Genomic DNA, 19,854 nt, shown 5'->3' on the forward strand with positions numbered 1-19,854 from the left:
GAGAAGGACTCGCTTTTGATTTTCAAGACAGAATGGTCTCATTTCAATTTTCGGGTTCAAATTGGGCCTCAAGGTGTGCCTAAGTCAAGGTCACAGGTCCACCGAGAAGAGGTTCGGGTATTATGCCACAAGGCTGGGGCCCTGCCCTGTAAAAGGGGTCGGGGTTATGGTTCGTACCACAAGGCCAGGGCCCAAGGCCCATTGGGCTTGGGGCCTTGCCCCATACAACACAAAAGACAAATAGAAAATAGATAACTTGAAGGCATAATATCGTTTTCCTTAGACAATATTTGCCCCCCACACTATTGTTGCAAAAGGGTTTTCATAAATTTATCCCCAGGATACAACCAAGATGTTGGGTTTTATAGATAGCAATTCCAAAGAAAAACCACAGGATTTCTTGTGTTTCTCTCTAACTTACTATTTTTCAAGTGAACATAAGCCTCTATTTATACCCATAGGGTTATGTTTCATCAAAAGGCACGTATAGAAAGTTAAAATGTTTCATAAAACTGTTCACAAGGCTTGAAACCTCTTCAACCTTTCTGAACAGTCATCAGAAAAATTCTGCAGAAAATTCAGTTTTCGAGTTTCAATCAATCAAGATTCGATTGATCGAATGCTCTTTTCGATCAGTCAAACAAGAATCGACTAGCGATCAAACCAAGCAAAAGCTCTAAGATTTTTTCTTTACAATTTCAATTGATCAAGCCAAAGTTTCAACCGATCGAAAATGCTTAATTCAAAATTTTCACTTAGAAAATTCCAAAATCTGAATTTTCACTTTATGAAACAATATTATCTAAACTCAAACAACATTATTACAACCTATCCTTGTATATACCTATATATACAACAATCCACCGCTAGGTTGTAATAATATATGTCTCACTTGATTGATATTCTATCATGCATAATGGAAGGTGTCTTTCAACTTAAACCTCCCCTTAGTGTAATTGCTCAAGAAATCAACAGAGTTAATGGTGACTTGGTTCTTAAACCAAAACTCTTATGTGTTAAAATCGGAAACAACACACACATGTGAACATCCACAACATATTTAGAAATCCATTATTGTTAGCACTATTATGGTCTTATGCTCTTCCTGGTTTAGTAAACATTTACAAGAGAAAACCCTTTACTCTTGCTAGAAGTGGCACCACTTCTATGTTCACAAAGCTGAAATGTCCCTGTTACATAGACATTTATACTTTATGAACTTCATTAAGAGTGTAAAACTCATCCTCAATTTCATTGTAACAGTTTGCACTAATCTAGCCTGAATGAGACGCAAAATTAGTGCTCTTACTAACCACATATCAATAGCTTGTTGTTACCCTTCAAACCTCTTTATAAAAAAAAATCAATTTGAGGTTGGGTTCCCACTATTGGTGACTCTCTTAAAAGAAGGGTTTTAGTCCCATTACAATGGATGTTACCCCAACCATATCACCAGACACTGCTTTGGTTAAAGGGTCTACCAAATTACTTTTTGACCTTACATAAACAATTGAAATGGTACCAGATTCTATTAATTTTCTTATGTAATCATGTCTTAGACCTATATGTCTAGACTTACCATTATACATTTTACTCTATGCTCTGCCCAAGGTGGTTTCACTATCGCAGTACATCGAAATGGCTGGTATTGGTTGTGGCCACAACTCTATGTCTAACAACATATTTATTAGCCATTTCGCTTCCTTGCCTACTGCCGCCAAGGATATAAATTTTGATTCCATGGTAGAGTGAGAAATACATGTTTGTTTCTTTGATGCCCAAAAGATGGCACCCCCCACCAAGAGTAAATATCCAACCAGACATGGATTTGTTATCACTCACACTAGTAATCCAACTAGCATCTGAATAACCTTCAAACACAGCTAAAAATTCGGAATAAAAGACTCACAAACTTATGGTTTTCTTTAAATAACCAAGAATTCCACCAATTACTTTCCAATGATCCACACTTGGATTACTTGTAAATCTAGAATGTTTGCCCACTGAAAATGATATGTCTGATCTTGTACAATGCATAGCATACATCATGCTACCAATAGCACTAGCATACTCGAGCTGTGCAATTACTCTTCCAATATTTTCATCCAACTTTATGCTCCGATCGAAAGATGTTTTTGCTTCCTTTATATTAAGATGTTCAAATCTTTAAAGCACTTTCTCAACATAATGAGATTGACACAATGAAAATCTTTCACTATGTCTTTTAATTTTGATTCCCAAAATAATATCTACTTCGTTTAAATCTTTCATTTGAAACATAGAAGATAAATACTTTTTAGTTTCATATACATCTTTCATATTTGTACCAAATGAACATATCATCCACATAAAGACATACAATGACTCCATAATCCTTTGTGAATTTGGAATACATACATTTGTCGAAACTATTGTGCACAAAGCCATCTGACAAAATTGCTAAGTCAAACTTTTCACGCCATTATTTTAGAGCATGTTTCAAGCCATACAAAGACTTGACTAACTTGCAAACTTTCTCTTCATTTCTAGGAAATCCAAAACCCTCAAGTTGTTCCATGTAAACTTCCTCATCAAGATTACCATTTAGGAAAGCTGTCTTAGCATCCATTTGATATACAATCAACTTGTATATGGATGCAAGAGTTAACAACACACGAATAGACGTGATCCTAGCCACCAGTACATAGGTATCAAAATAGTCTACTCCTTCCCTTTGTTTAAAGCCTTTTGCCACTAACCTTACTTTAAAGGTTTGTATTGATCCATTAGTATTATATTTTCTTTTAAATGCCCATTTACAACCAATTGGTTTTGAACCAGTAGGTAAATCCACTAGGACCCAAGTATTATTGGATAATATTGAGTCCATATCATCATTCACAGCTTTTTTCCAGAAAGCTGAATCTCTAGAAGCCATAGCTTCCTCATATGATTTAGGATCATCCTCTGTATTAAACACAATAGGTATTTTATTTAGGACCACTTGTTTATTTCCTTTAACAAGAAACAATTGATCTTGATAAGAAATGAAGTCTAGACCAAAGTCCTTTACTTTTCTTATTCTTTGACTCTTTTTTTGTTCACTTGGTGAACCACTTTCAATCCTCTTAGTAACACCCAAAGTAGTATTAGGATTAGAGTCACATTGTTGTGTTTGAGTAGGTATCAAAGCATCAATGGAATCTTTACTAAATTTATCCTCAATAAACTCAACATCTCTTGATTCTACCACCATATTAGAGCTTAAGTCTAATAATCTATATGATTTTGAATTTTCAACATAACCTACAAACACACTTTTCATAGCTCTTGGCCCTAACTTTGTTCTTTTTGGATCAACAACTCTATAAAAAGCTAAACACCCCCACACTTTGATATAATCAATGTTTGGTTTCCTTCCATTCCATAACTCATATAGAGATACTTTAATCTTCTTGGAAGGTACTCTATTGTGCACATGACATACTGTAAGCAATGCCTCTCCCCATAAATTAAATGGGAGCTCTACACTTAAGATCATGGCATTTACTATATCTACAAGAGTTCTATTTTTCCTTTTAGCCAAACCATTTTGTTGGGCTGTATAAGGGGCTGAACTTTGGTGTATTATACCATGTTCCTCACAAAACATAGAAAAATCATTAGGAAAATATTCACCACCTCTATCACTTCTTAAGATCTTTATTTTCCTATCCTTTTGATTTTCAACTTCATTTTTATAACGTTTGAACATGTCAAAAGATTCATCTTTATTTCTCATTAAATACACATATGTAAATATAGAGAAATCATCAATGAATGTAATGAAGTATGTTAGGTTCTAAATGTTTAGAACAATTGGCAAATCCTGAACACAAACTTGTCTAGATATAGATCTTGGAGTCTATAGGTTTTATTAGACAATGCTCAATGTGATTCAAGTCGTGATTCAAGTCAAGATTAAAGAACATACAAGCTACAGGAAGAAGATTTCATAATCTGTCTGGCTCGACCGATCGAACAACAGGCTCGACCGATCGAAAGTCGTATCTGCAGAATTTTAATTAAGCCCAAACAGCAGTCCAAGCCCATTTAGGATTAGGGTTTCTAATCTACTTCTCCCAGTATATAAAGGAAACCCTAAGCACGTTTTTATGTGGCTTTTCAGAGAGAAAAGAGTGTGCCTCTTTTGTATTTAGAGTTTTGTTCCTAAAAAGCTCTCTTATGTTTTCTACTGGTGCTATTCCTTGAAGAATCTCAAGATCTGGTATTGTAGAAGTTGCTACCTTCTCTTGTCATTAAAGGTGTTGATGATCTAAACCTTCAAGGGTGGTCTTGGAGTCACAAACAGGAGAGTTTGTGTTGCTAAACCTTTGAGTGGGATCTCAAAATCACAAACGGGGGTGTTTGTGTTTTGCAAAGGCCAAAGAAAGAATGAGTCCGTGGATTCGGAGCTTGCACGTGGTCGTGTCAGTAAGTTCTACTGGTTGGTAGCATTAGGAAGTCAAGCGGGGGTGCTTGTAAGTCCTTTTGTATGAACTTCGATTCTTTCTAGTGGATTTGTTTTTTACCTTGAGGATAGCTAGATTAAATCCTCCCCAGGTTTTTTACCGGTTTGGTTTTCCTGGGTGATCATATCATTGTCTTATTTATTTTCCGCTGCTATGCATGATATGATTGTTTGATTGTGATAACTTAGACATGTTTAATTGGACTAACTAACAACTTGGCTAATTACCTAGGTTTAATCAATTGTTTAAGGGGTCTAAAAAACCAACAAGTGGTATCAGAGCGAGTTGCTCTTTTGTTTTAGATCTTTTGATCTAAGAGCTAATCCTTGACCCCTGTTGTCATGGATAATTTAAAGTGTCTTTCTGATCATGTGTCTGCTTATGCTTCTGTTGATTTTATTGATGCTTGTAAAACTCTTCATAAGGAATTATTGAAATCTATGAAAATTGCTAAGAAATTCAAGGAAGAGTTAAAATTGGCTAATCTTGAAAAAGAGGAATTGGTTGTTAGATTAGATGAATCTAATAAAAAGAATGAATTTTTGAAAAATCAAATTTCCTCTCAAGATGAGAAGATGAAAAGCTTGGAACAAGAGTTAGTTGAATCTAGGACCAAAATTGAAAATTTGACTAGTACCAAGCCTATTGTTGATAACAGAAGTGTTTCTGTTTCTCTTAAGCCTAAAACTGAGAAAGTTTATATCCCTCCTTTTAAGAGGAATAATAAAGAAAAGGCTTATTTTGCTAGGTTAGACAAAGGTAAAAGTTCTGATGTTGACGCTGATGTTTCTAAACCTATGTCTAAACCTACTGTTAGAGAGCATAATAATCTGTTTTTGTGCCTACTTGTCACCTTTGTGGTGTTGTTGGTCATATTAGACCAAATTGTTCTTTGTTGAGGCAAAAACCAAAATCTAAGACTAGATTTGTTGTTAGGAATACTGATGTTCCTAAATTTGTTCCTATTTGTCACTTTTGTGGTGTCTCCGGTCACATTCATCCTAATTGTCATAAACTGAAATTTAAGCATTCTGTGTTTCAATCTAGGATATGTGATGATATTTCTCCTGCCATAAGTCCATATAAATTGTTTCATATTATTTTGAAAAATTTAAGCTTGTTGGCTTGTGAAAGGAATTTGCAGGATTTCAATCTGTCTCAGAAAATTGGTATAATCCCTCAAATACACTCTGCTTCACATGGATTTTCACCTACAAAGCCGAAGACTCGTGCTAGATGGGTGAGAAAAGATTCTCCAAGGTGAGTGTTGCTAACTTGTCCCTAATTTAATTCTTTCAATTAATTGTGGACATGTTTTGTTTCTTTTTTTTGTCGTGTTTTTTTTGGTTAGTTTTTCTTATAAAAAAAAATCTAAAAACATTGAAAAATTTTCAATAAGACAAAAATATTTTATTTTGTGTCTAGTTTTTCTTTTTGAGGATTACATGAATTATGATATCTCTCTCTTGATTTAGAACATGCTTGACATTGTGGAGAAACTTGAATAGTATATGTTAAATAAGTGCTAAACTATTTCTGATTTTGTGTAAGTATGTACTAATTTGTACATGTACTCATGAGTTAATTAAGAAATTGATATTTCTTGTTTGTGTACCCTCTATAACTTAGTTAAGCACTGTCATGCATTGCATTTGCATTGTTCATTTAGCATAATGTGTGTTTTTTGTTTTTTGTCATAAATTTTTTTTAAAACCAAAAAGATTTTTGTGTTTTGTATTTCACATCTTGGATTTATAATCAAGGATTGACCATATTATCTTTATATAACAAGTTTATATACCTTGTCTAGCTTTGATGAGCTTACTTATTGCACTTTACTAGTTGAAGCTTTGTAGTGCATGTTGTGTGGGAGATGTTTATAGTTTTTGATCACTTTGTCTTGATCTTGAAGTCACATGTCTTTGACTGTCGGACTTGAACCTCTAGAGAAAGGCATAAATAACCATCTCACCACTATTCACTAGCCAATCATGAACACCTTAGTGCATATCGTAAGATTTTGTGCTCGAGAAAGTATAGCACATGCACAAAAAAAACATAAGGTGTAGCCTTGGTTTAATTGCTTAATACTTAAAATTGGTGTGTACTATTAGGCTTGATGCCAAATCACATAATTAAAATTTGTGTGTATATTATGAGGTATAAAATCAAGAAACTTACATGATTGCAAGCTTATTTTCTAGGAGATGTGAGAGTTATATGATGTAACTCTTTTGGTGATAGTCTCTTTGAAATTCTATGTGATGAATTTTGTAGACATTGTGATTGATTTCTATTTACATATCACCTCACATGTATCTCAAGATTTTGCTAGTTGCACACACTACACAAGTTAATCTTTGTTAAACTTGGTACATTATATTGTATGTGATCTAGTTGTGGCCATCCAAGATTAAAGTTCCTGGATTTTGATGCAAAATGTCTTTAATGTTTGCACTTTGAGGACAAATTGATTGAAAAACTTGTTTTTGGAAGATCTGGGTTGCATTCAAGTGTTTTTGAAAAACTTTTAATCTCATACTCATGCATTTCATTCATAAAATATTGTGCTTTGAGGAGTTTCTACATTAAATTGTTCTGTTTTTCAAAAAGTTGATTTTTCCATGCATCATTTATGTTTAGGATTCACATGTAATGCATTGATTGTTTTTGTATCCATCTTGCAGTTTTGCAGTCATATCTCTCATTGTTTTCACACATAACATGCATACACTTTGCTAAATTGGGTACTCAACTTGATTTAAAAAATCGATTGATTAATTTTTGAGTTATGTACTTTCTAGTATATGTCTTTTTTATGTGTGAGCTGTAGAAAATTTTTTTTTTAAGAGATATGATGGATAATCAATGTGCAAATATTTTCTCTACTCATGCAACTGTTTATGGGTCACATAGTGCCATGTTTGCATTTTATTGAAAGAGAGAATATTTTTTCTTCATGTGTATCCTCAACTTAGTTTTTTTTTACAAAAACTTGGTTTGTGTCTTTTTATTTATCCCCAACCCCTTTATTTTTCCCCAAAACTGTTTTTCCCAAAACTTGTTTTGTTTTTCCTATTTTTATAGGGGGAGAATTTTTTTTAACCTTTGTGGTTCTTAGGGGGAGTTGTTGCTCTTCTTAGGGGAAGTTGTCTCTATTTTCTCTTACTCTGTTGCGTATGTTTTCTGTCTACCGTCTGATTAAGTAGTCTTTGTCAATACGTGACAAAAAGGGGGAGACATAGATGACCTGTTTGTTTTGTTTAGGGGGAGAATATAAAAACTTTTTGATGTATCTAACTTAGGGGGAGAGTTAGAATTTACTGTTGTTTTTTATATTCTGTTTCATATTATTGTATATATGTCTTTCTTTCCACACATGCGGTGATGTGTTTGTTGAGTGTTTCAGGAAAGACAGGTGCATTCTGATCAAGACCTTCTACCTCTTCTTGCAACTTCTAGGTTAGGAGTCTTAGATTGGGATTTGTGATGTAATTGGGCATTTTATTGTATTGGGTTGTTCTTGTATTTGAGCATTTCATTTTGTATGAAAGTTTTGTCACGAATTGCCAAAGGGGGAGTTTGTTAGATTCTAAATGTTTAGAACAATTGGCAAATTGTGAACACAAACTTGTCTAGATATAGATCTTGGAGTCTATAGGTTTTATTAGACAATACTCAATGTGATTCAAGTCGTGATTCAAGTCAAGATTCAAGAACATACAAGCTGCAGGAAGAAGATTTCATAATCTGTCTGGCTCGACCGATCAAACAACAGGCTCGACCGATCGAAAGTCGTATCTGCAGAATTTTAATTAAGCCCAAACAGCAATCCAAGCCCATTTAGGATTAGGGTTTCTAATCTACTTCTCCCAATATATAAAGGAAACCCTAAGCACGTTTTTATGTGGCTTTTCAGAGAGAAAAGAGTGTGCCTCTTTTGTATTTAGAGTTTTGTTCCTAAAAAGCTCTCTTATGTTTTCTACCGGTGCTATTCCTTGGAGAATCTCAAGATCTGGTATTGTAGAAGTTGCTACCTTCTCTTGTCATCAAAGGTGTTGATGATCTAAACCTTCAAGGATGGTCTTGGAGTCACAAACAGGAGAGTTTGTGTTGCTAAACCTTTGAGTGGGATCTCAAAGTCACAAACGGGGGTGTTTGTGTTTTGCAAAGGCCAAAGAAAGAAGGAGTCCGTGGATTCAGAGCTTGCACGTGGTCGTGTCAGTAAGTTCTACTGGTTGGTAGCATTAGGAAGTCAAGCGGGGATGCTTGTAAGTCCTTTTGTATGAACTTCGATTCTTTCTAGTGGATTTGTTTTTTACCTTGAGGATAGCTAGGTTAAATCCTCTCCAGGTTTTTTACCGGTTTGATTTTCCTGGGTGATCATATCATTGTCTTATTTATTTTCCGCTGCTATGCATGATATGATTGTTTGATTGTGATAACCTAGACTTGTTTAATTGGACTAAGTAACAACTTGGCTAATTACGTAAGTTTAATCAATTGTTTAAGGGGTCTAAAAAACCAACAAAGTATCTTTTACCTCCTCTAATTAATACACCATTCAATTCACATACATTAGAATGTACAAGTTCAAGCATAATAAAATTTCTATCCGACTTAGAAAAAGGTTTCTTTGTCATCTCTGCTTAAATACAAATTTCACATTTCTTTTCATCATCATGCTTATATGAAATCATACCATGCTTTGACATAAACTTCAAGTATTTAAAATTTAAATGTCCTAATCTAGAATGCCACAAATATGAAGAATCAACAAAATAAGTACAATCAAAAACTTATTTATTAATAATACTTAGTTTGTGCGTGCCATCAGTAATATATCATTTTCCTACAAATATCCCATTCTTGGACAAGATTAACTTGTTCAATTCACATATAGCTTTTACACCACTCTTACATAACAAATTTGCAGACACAAGATTCTTTTTGATATCAGGTATATGATAAAAATTGGTCAAGATCAGCATCTTGCCGAAACTCATTTTCACATCAACAGTGCCCTTTCCAAGAACCTTTGCTTTATTGTGGTTGCCCATCAGCACTTGTTGTTCTATGGAAGACTCATCATAAGTCCTGAATTTCTCTTTGTTGTTGCACACATGCACTGTTGCACCTGAATCAAGCCACCAATCAAAAGGATTTGCAATCACAGCCATATGAACTTCAGTGATCATATCAATATGTATGCCACTCACCATAGCAACAATGTCCTCAACGACATTCGTTTCAATGGTATTGCCTTCTTCATCCTTTTTCTTGTTCCTTAAGAGTTTACATTCGCGAATGTAATGGCCTTTATTTCCACAATGGAAACATGCCCGGTTCTTCTTGTCCTTGTTGGGATTATTGGAGTTGTTCTTCTTGAAACCACTCCCACTTTTGTTCACTTTCAAGTGCTTATTGGTTTTACTCGAACTCTCACTTTGAACATTGCTCACATTGTTCACATTCACTTTAAAATTAGTGTTAGTCACATCTCTAACCCAACTTTCCTCTTCAATTCGAAGATGTTATCCGAATTGTTCTAAAGTGAGATCTTCCAACATATGCAGAAGCTTCTTCCTGAAATTATTCCAACTTGGTGGGAGTTTCACAATGATTGCACCCACTTGGAATGATTCAGGAATATTGATTGACAAATCACGGAGTTTATTGGTTTTACTCGAACTCTCACTTTGAACATTGCTCACATTGTTCACATTCACTTTAAAATTAGTGTTAGTCACATCTCTAACCCAACTTTCCTCTTCAATTCGAAGATGTTATCCAAATTGTTCTAAAGTGAGATCTTCCAACATATGCAGAAGCTTCTTCCTGAAATTATTCCAACTTGGTGGGAGTTTCACAATGATTGCACCCACTTGGAATGATTCAGGAATATTGATTGATAAATCACGGAGTTTATTGACCAAAATCTGTAATTCATGCACTTGATCCAAAACTGAGATATTATCAAGCATTTTATAATCAAAATACTTTTGAATAATAAACTTATTCGTACCTATTTTCTTAGTTTTGTACTTTGCCTCCAAAGCATTCCAAATCTCCTTCGGTGACTTCAGTGATGTGTAGAGATCATAGAGATGATCTGAAAGAGTATTGAGAATATGCCCTTTGCAAATCAGTTCGTCTTCCTCCCGTTTCTTTCTTTACGCCTTTATCTCATCAGTATCTTCATCATTCGTAGTAGGAAAAGGCATCAAAGTCAAGTCCAAGACATAGAAGAGTTTGAGTGCGGTAAGTAGGAATTTCATCTTGTCTTTCCATCTAGAGAAATTGGTTCCATCAAAGCAATCCAATTTCACCAACTCATGATTCAATATCTTCAACGCTAAAACATCACTTGTTCCTTCAATTGTAGGAAATATTGTCTAAGATTGTTGGGGATATTATACAAAATAATAATGGAAGAACAAGGTTAACATAAAAGACAAATAAAAAATAGATAACTTGGAGGCACGATATCGTTTTCCCTAGATAATATTTGCTGCCCACACTATTGTTGCTAAAGGGTTATTGCAAATTTGTCCCCAGGATACAACCAAGATGTTGGGTTCTACAGATAACAATTATGGAGAATAACCACAGGATTTCTAGTGTTTCTCTCGAACTTACTATTTTTCAAGTGAACATAAGTCTTTATTTATATCCATAGGGTTATATTTCATCAAAAAGCACGTATAGAGAGTTAAAATGTTTCATAAAACCGTTCACAAGACTTGAAACCTCTTCAACCTTTTCAAATAGCCACTAGAAAAATTCTATAGAAAATTTAGCTTTTGAGTTTCGATCAATCGAGAAGTTCTTTCGATCGATTGAATGCTCTTTTTGATTGATCGAACAGGAATCGACTAGCGATCGAACCAGGCAGAAGCTCCAAGATTTTTTCTTTACCATTTCGATCGATCAAGCCAAAGCTTCAACCGATCGAAAATGCTTAATTCAGAATTTTCACTTAGAAAATTCCAAATCTGAATTTTCACTTTATGAAACAATATTCTCTAAAATCAAATAACATTATTACAACCTATCCTTGTATATACCTATATATACAACAATGATAGGGGGTATTACTTTGATATCATAGTTTTTGTTTGCTAAATGATTTGGAAAAGATATTGATTGCAACGCATGAGTAGAATCAGATAATATATATACATTTACATTAACCTCAAGAGATCACACGATCGGTGGGACCATGCTTCATGAAACGGAGTTCATCGATTAGAATAACTTGTTCTCCCTTCATTTGGGGCCAAAACTCACTTTTATTCTCCTTTTTAAAATTTTTAAGAAGATAATATTTATATTCTCTAGCTAGGACCTTGAATGGTTGACTTGAGCTTTAGAAGTTTCAGCTTAGGTCTTCAAACAGGAGATCATTGTATGAGTGAATGCTTGCTTTTGGTTGCATCTGGTTCTTTCTTCTTCTTCTTTTTTAACTTATTTAATCGACCAAATTTCGTGTATTTTTCAGGTGAGCCTTTTGTGAACATTTTGTATAAGCAAGTCAAATTGTAATTAATCAATTTTGGGGTAACGTTTTCACAATTCATGACAAATGCAAGTAAAAAGAATGTGCTACTGCAAGTCGGAAAAAACTTAGGTGCTCTGGGAGCAATGCTCCCTCCTCTCAAATGAGGGGTGGGCCCCACGCATGGGTCCCACCATGAAACCCACACCTCATGTGAAAGGAGAGAACATTATTCTCAGAGCATGTAAGAATTACCCCTGCAAATCTACAACTGAGTAGCTATTATTTATTAGGAAGAACAAGAGGTGAATGATTAGTTGACTTGGACCATGGTGGTAAACTCATTCTTCTTGTTTTTCTGGACATGAAGAATGATTCATTTTCACTAATCGTCTAAAATTCTCCATTTCGTTACTGAAATTGAGGATTAGCCCAAGTTATAAGCTGAAGTCCTCAAGTGGTCCCCGTCATTAATTTAGATTATTCAACCAGCAATTGTCTGGTTATTGTCTTTGGCACAGTGCCATAAAAAACTAAGTTTTCTCCAAAAGAATATGGAGGACGTACCCCATCAAGCTAAAATCGGTGTCCTATTATACTCGTTGTTCCTTGCAAACTTACTCGTCGAATTTTTTAAGTTTGTCTACTTTAGGTGAAATTGATTGTTGCTTCAAGAACTAGATTAGGATGAGACTTCACGTTCCAGATTACAATCCTATTCGAATTTGTTCCAAAGGGACCATAAATCTTTGCTGATCTACAGTGACCATGACACATGTTATCTGATTCACCTATTATCCTCTCCAGTCTCCACTAGTGGCATATCATCTGTTAGCATATAAAGTGAGGAGCTTGTATCTATTTATTCCTTTTACAAGAAAAGGCTTCCCATATTTAGCTGTCCACATTCCATGTATAATGGGATGTTCTATATAGCAGCCAGCCAGATTTCGGACTGAAAATAACCGCATGAAGTAATTCCCATCTTAATATTTTAAGTACATAAGACATTTAGCTATAAAACTTTTGTTAATTCACTTAACAGTGCTAACTTTACTAATTTGATATTTGGAGAAACCTAAAAATGTGTTGAAATCACTTAGAATAGAAAAAATCTGATAGTTAAATCTTTTTTTTAAGATGTTTGTGGAACTCGGACCTCAAATTCTGAAGGCATCCAATCTGACTAGGAGAATTAGAGAAAATTCTGACTAGGTTTGCTTATCATATTCATTTCAATCCATATTTTTGTGTGTGTAGTACACACACTCGCACATATTATGTATAGGTCTTGATTTGTTGAGTATGCTATTTTTGACTTTATGAAGGATAGTCACATAAGGTTGTCTCATCAATCGTGACAGCATTACATTTTACCAAAAAATGCCTTGAATAACACATTTGCATGGCATTAGAGAAGCCTTTTTTTTTTTTATTGACTTGCTACTAAGTTCCCGTAAACAACTTACAGTTCATATATTTCTTTTAATCCCCCTTACCTTCCTCGCAACCCAAGTAATTAGTTTACCTTAATCTATTTTCATCTTCATGCAGGTTGTAGTCTTGATAGGGAATTCAGCAAGTGCTAAAGACATTTCTCGGGACATAGTGGGTGTTGCCAAAGAAGTCCATATTGCTGCTAGATCTGTTGAAGATGAAGAATATGGAAAGCAGCCCGGCTATGATAATATGTGGCTTCATCCTATGGTAATAGCCCTTACCCCTGGTCAGAATTTGGTGGCTACCATGAGAATGAGAAGTCCATCAAATAATTGACTTGATTATGTGGAAAGGCTAATTTAGAATTCAAATATAAATCAAATTGATGCAGATAGAAAGCGTGTGTGAAGATGGTACTGTGATTTTCCCAGATGGGAGCTCTGTCCTTGGTGACATCATTCTACACTGCACAGAGTATGTTGCATACTCATTAGAACCAGAAGTGTCTTTACACGAAGTTTCTTATTGAATATAAAATTTAAGAATGAACCAAACATGATACCGAAAATAATAATAATGAAAAGCTGTTTACCTTTTTTTAAGGTACAAGTATCATTTTCCTTTTCTTGAAACCAATGGCATTGTGACTGTGGATGACAACCGTGTGGAGCCATTGTACAAGCATATTTTCCCACCAGCCTTGGCCCCATGCCTTTCTTTTGTTGGGTTACCATCAAAGGTTTATCCCTACTTATTATAAGATGCCCTTATTTTTGTTTGATCTTTAGTTTAATCATAATTGTGGAAGTAGATCTTTATATGTGATTGGTGCCAGGCGATTCCTTTCCCCATGTTAGAACTCCAAAGCAAGTGGATAGCCGGTGTTTTGTCTAGCCGAATTGAGCTTCCATCGCAAGAGAAGATAATGGAGGATGTGTCTAAGCAATACACTCTTAACATGGAGACGACACGGGTAAATTTGGCCTAGTCGAGGGCCTACTTGATGAATCGCAAAGTATTTATTTTAATTTAGTTTTATTAATTTTGGAGTTGATTGATTTTTTATTGATCAATTGTGTTTTATTTTAGATATTAGAAGTTAGATTTATTACTTCTTTTTATTTAATTTCCTAGAGTCAAGGTATTTAATGTAGTTCTCTAATTGGGATTTCTTAAGTCATTTGAAATTAGGATTCCTCGGTCAATTAGAATTAGAACCAAAGGTTTTCTTATGTTAATAGAATTAGGATTTAGCCCTAGGTACTTTATATACTCAATATTGTACTAGGACATAAACTACAGTTTGATTGATGAAGAAAATCTCTTTAAATTTTTTCGACTGTCTAGCATTGGACTCCGGCCAACCCTCAGTATTGACTCTTAGAGGTTTTGTTTTCTCTTACTTGGTGTTGCTCTAAGCAAGCATATATAGGTGTTCACTCCTAAATTTACCATTTTAAAAATTAAAAAAAATCGTCCAGCCTTGCATCATTATGGTTTTGTACACACGTTTTTTTTTTTTTTTTTTTTTTTGATGAAAGACGATTTCATTAAACAAACTAAAGGATTACAAGAGGGGCAGGACAAGACCTGTTCAAACAGACTCCATAAAAGTCATCCTCAAAAACATTCAAAACATCCACAGGTGGACTATTAAAAACCATACAATCTACTTCTTGGTTAAAGCTCATCTTAGCTAAAGTGTCTGCAACACGGTTCCCTTCACGAAAGCAATGATTAAATTTTATCCGGGTGAAGCGGGAGCTGAGTAACTTGCAGTCATCCAATATAGGAGAAATAATATTGTTCACATACTGGTCATTCTTGAAGGCCTCTATAACAGCTTTAGCGTCAAGTTCAACAATAAGATAAGCTATGTTAAGATTGCAACACATAATAAGACCCTCCCTTAGGCCCCACAACTCAGCACAAAAACTATTAGTAATTCCAATCTTCCTGGTGAATCCCGAAAGCCAATTCCCACAATCATCTCTTATTACTCCCCCACAGCCAGCCACTCCCAAACTACCACACACCGACCCATCTGTATTGAGTTTCATCCACCCAACAGGAGGTTTTTCCCATTTAATCCTTTTAACACATCTACGAATCATCAATCTAGGTGAGGCTATACAATGAATGAATTCAAATGTTTGATTCAGGATTTCAACATGAAGCTGCTGGTTTAGTCTCTTCCTTTGAAAAATGAAGTTGTTCCTGCTCTTCCAAATATTCCAAACAGTGAAAGAGAACAAGGTATTCCACGGTGGATTCATGGTGGCTAATGTGCTTCTATGATTCCCATTTCTGCTAAGCTAAACTAGCAACTCACTTCTCCAAAACTCGTGGTCAACTTCTACTCTACCCAAATGATTCCATACCGCTTCAACCCAAGGACAATCTCGAAGGGCATGTAAAATTGATTCCTCTGCTTCTTGACAAATAGGACATACAGCTTCTTCACATACACCTCTCCTCATCAGGCAACTCCTAACCCCAATACTATTGTGAGCACACATCCAAAGAAAAGTTTTAACTCTTGGAAGGGTGTTTGCTTTCCATATCCAGCTAGCACTGAATTTTGGGCTCTCTTCATGCCCCCATTGCAATCCTGTAGGCACTCTTCAAGTTAAAATTACCTTGAGCGGAGTCAGCCCATGCAATTTTATCACAACCTCTGCTTGTAATCGCAATAGGAGTAGTTTGAATCAACATTTTGATATCCAAAGGAAGCTCAAAAGAAAGTCCCTCCCAATCCCAGCCCGTGTCTTTCAAGAAATCTTTAACTACCAACTTATTAACCTCCTGAGGAAACAGCCCTTGAATAAGACTTCGGAGGGGGCCCTTGCTCAACCAACTACTATACCACAAATTCAACTTGCTGTCTCTTCCAACTGTCCACCTACTGCCCTTCTCAAAAGTACCCATACCTTTCTTCATTGCTGCCCAAACCGAGGAACAAGGAAGGTTGTTAGGGTTTGCAGCACTCAATCTTCTTCCCGAACAGTACTTCTTGCTTAAGACTTGCACCCGAGGCGCATCTCCTTCGGTGTGAAACCTCCAATTGAGTTTCCCAAGAAGCGCAAGATTTCTTCCTTTAGCCGCTTGCAAGCCAAGACCCCCTTCTTCCTTCGTTTTAGTAACTTTTTGCCAACCAATCCAGTGAATTTTCTTTAAAGAGTCCGAAGACCCCCAAAAGAAGTTACGGTTTACTCTGTCTATCCCATCCAAAATTCTGCCAGGAAGGTAGGAACACTGCATTACATAAGCTAGAATAGTTGCCGATGAAGCTTGAATAAGAACTTGACGACCAGCCAAGGATAGCATGCTTGCTTTCCACCCCGAAAGCTTCTACTTTACTCTATCAAGAACAAAGTTGAAATCCTGAGAAGACGAGCCAGGTTGTTTCAAAGGAAACCCCAAATATCTACCAAGCAAAGGTGTAGATGCAAATCCAAGGATATCACATAATGATTCCCTCGTGTCTCTATCCACATTTGGAGAAAAATAAACTCTCGACTTAGCTTCACTAACAGTTTGCCCTGAGACACTACAAAAATCATCAAGCACATCTCTAATTGCTGAACAATTAATGTAGTCTGCTTTAGCAAACAGCAAAAGGTCATCCGCAAAAAACAGATGGGAGAAAGCCGGACCACTTTGTGAAGCCTTGACTGGTTGCCACTTCTTAACGTTACACTTCTCTTCTATTAGTTGCCCAAGGAAATCCATGCACAATATGAACAAGTACGGAGACAAGGGATCTCCCTGCCTTATCCCCCTAGAGAGGTAAATAGGCTCAAGCGCTTCTCCATTGAATAAAATAGAGGTAGACACGGTAGAAACACAGCTCATGATGATGTCCCTAAGATCAGATGGAAGGTTTGCTCTAACAAGCATTTCTCTAACAAAACTCCACTCAAGCTTATCATAGGCTTTTTCCAAATCTATTTTTATGGCCATGTACCCAGTATTCCCCTTCTTTTTGCTTAAAGAATGAATAATTTCCTGAGCGATGATCACATTATCCATACCCTTCCTTCCTGGAACAAACGCCGTTTGGAGGGGAGAAATCAACTTACCCAAAAACGGTCTTAATCTAGCCACAATAATCTTTGTCAATACTTTATGCACAGTATTGCACAAACTTATTGGCCTATAATTACCCAAAGTCTCCGGCCCTTGAATCTTCGGAATTAAAGCAAGATAAGTGGTATTAAGATACTCCGAGACTTTTTTTTCCATAAAAATCCGCTTTATTTCCTCCATCACCGAACTTCCCACCACAAGCCAAAATCTCTGGAAGAAACCTGCATGAAGCCCATCTGGGCCCGGGGCTTTAAAAGGCTTTAACGACCATAAGGCTGCCTTAATTTCCTCATCCGTGACCCCCCCACTAATACTTTGCTTCTCTTCCTCTGAAAGTCTTGGCTGCCATTGGTAATCTAAATTGTAGGTGGCAGAGGCACTAGTTAATGAAGTCGAAAAAACATCAGCAAACCCATTTCTAATGTACTCCTTGACCTCGCTTTCCTCAATAATCCAATCCCCACACGTGTCTTTGATGGCCATAATTTGGTTTCTTTTCCTCCTGACCAGAGTAGAAACATGATAAAATGAGGTATTTCTATCTCCCTGAATCATCCAATTTACCCGGGATTTTAAAGCCCATAGCTCCTCCTCCTGGCTGATCACACTATCCAACTCCTTCAACAGCTCATTTTCCAGATTACATAAAAAAGAAGAAGGCCTACTAGCAATAGAACGCTGAATACCATTAAGTCTAGCCATTATATTCTTTTTTCGAGAGAAAATATTACCAAATTGAGTCTTGTTCCACACCTTTGCCTCCTTAGTAAAAATTTCAATGGCATCAACAAGCCTGTTACAGTGCCTCCAAGCTTGAGTAACAGCCTTTGGAAAGGATGCATCAGAAAGCCAGCAAGACTGAAACTTAAAAGGCCTAACTCTTCTATTCATAGTCCTTGGCTGCATCTCCAGCAATACAGGGCAATGGTCCGAATGACATCTTGTAAGATGAACCACTTTCGCTTCAGGAAACAAAACACACCAGCTAGGATTTACAAAAAACCTATCTATTCTTTCTTGAATTAGAGCTTGCACTTCTCTTCTATTAGTCCAGGTGAATCGAGGACCAGAAAAGCCAATATCTATCATGTTACATTTATCTAGGCATTCTTTGAACAAAAGAGATCTTCTAACACCAACAGCTCTCCCCCCAAATTTATCCTCCCCCACAAGAGGCTCATTAAAATCCCCTGCTATCACCCAAGGCATATTATGGAGTTCTGCAACACTCATGAGATTTTTCCATAAAATCTGCCTTTCAGCACTCCTAGGACTAGCATACACAACAGAAAAAAGCCAACTAGAATTCAAAGAACATACCTTAACCACAATGTGGATCTCCTGCTCAGTGTTAGCTAAGGAAGTGATTTCCACCTTATCTGCATTCCACAGGACCCATAAGCCACCGGCATACCCGATAGTCTCCGTGTGAATAGCTCCATCAAAGGGAAGATTGTCAGTTATTTCCCTTGCTCTATCACCTCCAACTTTGGTTTCCATTACAACAAGAATTGCTGGGTCATGATTTTGAGCCAGCTCTCTAACATGATTCTGAAAAGAGGGCTTCAAAGCTCCTCTACAATTCCACACTAAGATATTCATCATAAAAATACAACTTAGGAAGAGGCAGTAATCAACAGACGGCATTTGCTCCACCATCTCCATCAAAATCCATTTGATTCCCCACCCAATCTTCACCTCCTCCGTTGATGGCAGCGCAACCACTAGGACTACCCACCATGGGTTCTTCACAATCCTCCAAAATGGGTCCAAGAACAGTAACCGGCTTACCTTTGCACCCTTCGCCGTCACCGGACCCCTGCATAACCATGCTCTCTTCGTAATGATGCTGAAAACCCCTATGTTGAGAACTTGCTTGGCTCAGATCACAGCTTAAAAGCTCTCCAGGCTCACCACGGCTGTGCCCCTCAAACTGATAAATCCCCTCTGCCCACTTAGATTCACCAAATCGGAAATTGGAGGCCTCTCTCGGACTTAGCTCACCACCGCTCAGCTCACCACCGCTCGTCTTTTGAGAGTTCACATCTTGCACAAGGCGGAACCGTGTCGGCACTGAGGAGGAACTATGTGCTTTCCCATTTACATCGGCGCCCTTCCACTGAGCTTTTGCCTCCTTCAGACGGGCTAAAGCTCTTTTACCCTTCACTGAAGCAGGCCGTGTGGGCTTAACAGAAGTGTGAACTGAGTTAGGCCCATTATCAGCCTTAACAACTTCATGCAGGCTTGGATTTTGGTTTGAAGGGGGCTGGGCCCGTCCCACGGGCTTGTTACGAATACCTTGAATGGCATTTTGAATCTGGCCTTTCTCTATTCCTC

The 19,854-nt window shown here is 36.6% G+C and overlaps 1 pseudogene; it reads left to right on the plus strand.

The window, feature by feature from the left end:
- LOC115970254 overlaps positions 1-19,854 on the plus strand; it is a 45,109-nt pseudogene that overhangs the window by 23,387 nt on the left and 1,868 nt on the right.

The sequence above is a fragment of the Quercus lobata genome, chromosome 12, assembly GCF_001633185.2.
Source record: "Quercus lobata isolate SW786 chromosome 12, ValleyOak3.0 Primary Assembly, whole genome shotgun sequence".
Classification (NCBI taxonomy): Eukaryota; Viridiplantae; Streptophyta; class Magnoliopsida; order Fagales; family Fagaceae; genus Quercus; species Quercus lobata.